Raw genomic sequence first — 5433 nt, 5'->3', positions numbered from 1 at the left:
CTCCTCCTCCTCCTCCTCCTCCTCCCCGGCGGTGCAACCGCATCGGAGAGCATCGGGGGGGGGGGGGGGGAGAGTGAGAGGGAAGGAGCCCACTGCGATCCGCACCTCCCTCCTCTCCCTCCCCTAGTTATTTATTTTATTTATTTTAAATACAAAAGCGCTGGTCCCTCCTCCTCCTCCTCCTCCCCTCCCCCCGCCCCTCCCCCGCCCCCCGCGCCCCGGGCTCTCCCCGCCAGCGCTGCGCGCATCAAAGCGGGGCCCGGCGCAGCGGTCCTGCAAGGACGGTAGCGCCGGCGCCCGCAAAAAAAGGAGGAAAAAAAAAAAAAAGAAAAAGAAAAATAACGCGAGGAGGGGGGAGCGCCCCTGCCCTCCCCGCGGCACCGCCCCCCGGGCCCTCCCGGTGCAACCTGGGCGGCGGGGCGTTCGTGCACGGAGCGTTTCACGATCTGGGAGGAAAATGAAAAAAATATATATTATTTAAAAAAAAAAAAAAAGCATTAGCGCTTTAAGACTCGGGGGATTTTTCTTTTAACCCCCCCCCCCGCCTTGGCATCCCGGAGTGGCTCTACGGAGTTGCCAGGACCTTATCAAAGGGAAGCGATGGGAGCCGCCGCCCCCGGGCGGGGGCTCGGCGGGAGCCACTGATCCGCCGCCCCGATGGCCGCGCTGCCGCCGCCGCTTAAAGGCGCCGCTCCGCTCCGCGCCTCTCCGCGCCGCTCCGCGCCGCTCCGCGCGCTGCCCCCGGCCCGCCGCCGCGCTCCGCGCGCCGCCGCCTCGTCCCCTGGCCGCCTGCGGTACTGCAGGGCTGCGAGGGGACTCCCGGGCAGGAAAACTTCGCGAAAAGTTTTCGTGTCAGGGAGAAAATGGGGGCGGGCTTCCCCCCCATCCCCCCCCTTTTTTTTAATAAATAAACCCGAGGCATGTTTTCGCTCTGCATACTAATTAAACACTATCTGATTGCAATATAGCTGGCACATCAGCAAAACTCCGTCTGCAGTTGTGTTCGCATCTCCCCCCCCCCCAATCTGTTAAATATTAAACAGACACGGATTTTTTTTTTTTAACTTCGTTACAAAAGGTTTTAGTTAGATATTGGCCCCCAAACCTGTACTCCAGATCCAAGGCGCCTCCTGCCCTCCCCGTCCTGCCCCCAGGCTGGGTGCGGGGGCTCGGCCGCTGCCCTGGGCAGGAGCCGGCCGGCAGCGTGAGCCCACCTCGGCCCGAGCGGCCGAGCTCCGGCTCGGCTCTTCCCCTTGCCAGCCCTCGCAGCTCTATTGCCGTTTTAGGGGAACGCAGAAAACATGCCCGCGTTGGATCTGCGCGCGCAGGGTTCAAAACGGGGCAGCAGGAGCAGGAGGTAGGGGCAATGCCGTAATGGGACGAGCTTCTGAAATCAGCTCTGTTTTGGTATTATTGCTGTTGTTACCAATTCCTAGATTGCCAGTCCTCCTAGAGGCCCCAAATGGGTTCTTTCCATGAGATGCAGTGCCTGAGCAAAGATTTTGGGATGAGGCCCCAATCTTGCAAGCTCTTCTGCCTGGCAGCGGGAGACCCGTGGGCCCATGGGAACCCATGTCCCATGCACCAGGCATGAGCACATGATGTCCTGCATGCTGCACGTGAGCATATGACATCTCGTGCGCCAGGCCACCCCGCCAGCCAAGGAGCCCCTGTCCACGAGCCTCCCTGCATGTGTGCAGGACAGTGGGGCAGGAGCAGGGGGGCCAGCTGAGCAGTGCAGGCAGGGCAGTGCAATGCAGGCAGAGCTGGGCAGTGCAGGCAGGGCAGTGCAGGCAGGGCAGAGCAGGCAGCACACATGGCAATGCCTCTCACATGGCACCTTCCATTTTTTGGCACTTGAACATCATATACAGCATTCCTGGGGAAACGCAAACGCCAAGCGCAGCCCATCATCAGCCTCTGCGGCAAGCCCTTCTCCTCCAGTCCCCGAGCCCCCAAACCCCCTGGGGTGCAGAAGCACCCACAGCACCCAGTGCTCCTGGTGCGGAGCCCTGGGAATCACAAGAAATGACCCTTTCCAGGGAGAACGACCAGCCCATGCCCACTGGGCTCTTTGCAATGGACTTGGCAAGGACACCTCCGAACCAGACAGTCACCCACTGCCACCAGAATTTGACTGATGACTTCCCGGCACTTACATCTTCAACTTGCTTTGAGGCAGAGCTGTTGGCACAAAAAGCTCACTCACTCTCCCGCTTGCTACTCTAGCACAGAAAATCAAGCCATTGTAATGGAGGCTGAAATCCTTGAACTTTTCCACTTTGGAAAAAAGTGGCTTTAAGTGTCATTTCATCATATTTTACAAAGGCATAAAAATGTCATTTAATCAACTAGTTTCCTCAAACTCCTGTCATGTGGTAACCCTGCCCTCAGCAGCGCGCTGCCGCCTCGGGAGTGCACCAAGCAACGGAGTGACCCACTGAATCACCCGGGATCCCACGAGCCTACGAGCAGCCCACCCAAAGCACTCGCCAGCCCACCGTCCTGTTTGATGGTCACCAAAAGTGGGTGCTCAGGGGACAGGATTAGAGGAGGACAAGCCCCGGGGACATACCTTTGTCGGTACATGCGCATGGAGCACTCTGGCCTCCCGAAAGCTGCAGTGGCACCAGCTCATTTTCTGCACATCCCACCAGGGCAACGATCTTCTCCTTCTGTCAGCGGGGTAGATTCACATGCTGTCATACGTCGGGATCTTTTGGAAGGAAGCTGATGAACTAGGCAGGCACGAGAAGGTCTTCCACAGTTTTCTTCATCTTTATCAGTTTCTGGAAGTCCTTGTTCGTAGATCTGCAGGGAACCTCTCTGTTCAGGTTGTAGCTACAGTCATCAAGAAAGTGGCATATCTTTGAATTTTCTTCTGATTTTCCAGGCTAAGCTTGAATCTGAATTCCCAGGCCGAAGAGAAGGAAAGTTAACTATTTATATTTTATTTTTTAGGCCTTCTGTATTTTAGGTAATAATTGAGTAAAGGGATCAGAAAATGACAGCAAAATGCTCTCTAAAGCAGTGTCACCCAGCCACGCTAACGCCCTTCGCGATGCCATGGCAAAGGCCAAACACGTCTGCTCCTTGCTGAATACTGCTCTGTATCACATCCACAGCCAGTGCAAAGAGGCTTGAAGTCAGATTGCGCCACCAAAAAGGGATAATTTTAGATGAAAAGAATTAGTGCACAGTGAAGCAACATAATAAAGAGAAAAGATTTTTTTTTCTTTTTTTTTTTTTTTTGTGAGAGCTTTTTTGGAGCAGGTGGAGAAAAAAAGATGTGAAAAGGGCCTGCAAGGCCATTACGTCACTGGTGTCTTGCTCCAGAAGAGGTGTCTCCAGGTGGTTGTCTCCCCGCAGAAAGCTCAGCTGAGTGCCGGCAACGTTAAGGCTCTGAAGGCAACGCCAGGGCTGCTCTGTTCAGCTCTCCCGGCTACAGGTATTTATGGGCACCATCAAGCTGGGAGACCTAAACCTTGTCATTTCGCCTTGGAGGAGTCCTCAGCACGCCTGAACAAGGCGCTTGGGCCACCCTTGCTGACGGGTCCACCTGCGCCAGGACAGCTTGCCCAATCCTGTCACCTCCTGATGCAGCGCGGGCCTGGCGGGAGAGGACGGGCGATGTGTTTTTAGCGACTTGCTGAGATGCTCGCCGGCTGCTGAGGTAGGCTGATTTTCTCAAAAGCTGGTGCAGCTCCGCTGACATCCCGGCTGTACTGAGTCCCTTCAGATCCAGCCCGGTTTGTGTGGAAGAAAGTAGTCAACCCAACCTCCCGAGCGCTGGCCTTTTACGGCCAGATCCTTCCACCTATGCCGTTTTGTAGAAGTAGCAGTGATGTGAGGAGCACTGCTGCCCATGCAAATCAACGGCCTCAGGAAATACTGGTGATGCCAGTGATAACGGCCCCTTTGACACCGCTGTTCATGAACCGCAAGTCCTTTAAAAGGAGACCAAAGTCCGCATCCTTCAATGCACGTGGGGAGACACTGAGGCACGGGGAGGTCCTCATGGACGGAAACCAAACCAGTGGCACGGCCAGGAAACGCCACCCGGGCCCCAGCCAGCCCTAGCGTAGAGTCCGTTAACGCTAATCGTACTAATGCAACTCGACAGTGCTCCTTCTATTAAAACTAAGGTAAGATCATGCAGATGTAGGTGGAAAATAAGGAGGGAAGATGAAGGAGCCCCTGGAGCTCCGTCATCTCCATCCCGAGGCCGCTGCGGCCTCTGCCCTCCCTGCTCCCTGCCGTGCAAGCGGAGAGGGGCACCAGCAGGACCATTGGCTCTTCCCGCCTCTGTGAAACGCACGGCGCCTGTGGGCTGAGCGTCTCGGGGTCCCCGTCGTTATCCAGGCAGGGACACGCGCCGCCCCAGCAGGACCCACGCGACCGCGTGAGCCGAAGCGGAGGCGGCGGTGGCGTCGTGCGCGCGGCCGGGCGCTCAGCAAGCTGGGGCGGTCTCGCTGGTGGCCACGTTGATGAGGAGATCAAAGGCTCGCAAGGATCTCAGCAGAAGTGCTGGGAACAGTCTCGATCAAAATGAGAGGAAGGCCCTGTATACAGAAGACACGAGAGGTTTGCAACCCACATGTGAACTTTTGAAGTTCTTCTTCCCTTTTTTTTTTTTTTTTTAATAAACTAGTTATCATCATTAGTTTAGGAGGTATAAAACTGATCATTTCTATAATCTCTATATATACTTTAAGCACAGAATATTATCCACATGCAGACATGCTTTTGCAGTGGAGGAAAAAACACTGCCGGAGATGCTCAAAAATAAGACAAGAAAACACACGATTAATTTTATGGGATTTGAAATTCATTTCATAAACCAATGTACTTTTGTTACCGAGTCTTGCCAGATAAGTCTGATACATTCTCTCTTCCTATAATCCTTTTAACATTTCCATTCCCCCCTACAGACTTCTTTCCTTGATGTTTTGTTCAGCGCACTCCCTGCTATCTGCACACGCTTGGCCAGATTTTTCAGACTTAAAAGGGGCACCGTATCGGCATTAAATGTTCTATGAGAGCTGATAAAACACACATAAGCACTTTGCTATCTATTAACATTTTTGAACTGCTTCCTTCACCTGCATGGAATAGTGATTGAAAAGGGGGTGGAGGCGAAATAGGGGACATTTATGACCAACTTTTCAAGACATTTTTTCCACACGTGCCTTCCTCACTTACGCAATTAGACATCACTTTATCTGCTTGCTTCTTCTTGTTCACGTAACCGGTGGGAGACCAGCTCTGCAACGCTTCTGGTGAGCAGCAACTCGCCCGGATATCTGCCACTGCAACGGGAATTAGGGGTGCAAACTCTCGGAGCGTTGCACACAGCCGTGCTACGTACTCTCTAACCATAACAGCCGAGCTCTTCGGGGCAACACAGCGTCTGATGCAAGAGAACCTGGATCC

This window comes from Apteryx mantelli, chromosome 19, assembly GCF_036417845.1.
Source record: "Apteryx mantelli isolate bAptMan1 chromosome 19, bAptMan1.hap1, whole genome shotgun sequence".
Taxonomy (NCBI): Eukaryota; Metazoa; Chordata; class Aves; order Apterygiformes; family Apterygidae; genus Apteryx; species Apteryx mantelli.
Note: the sequence above shows the minus strand (reverse complement) of the source record.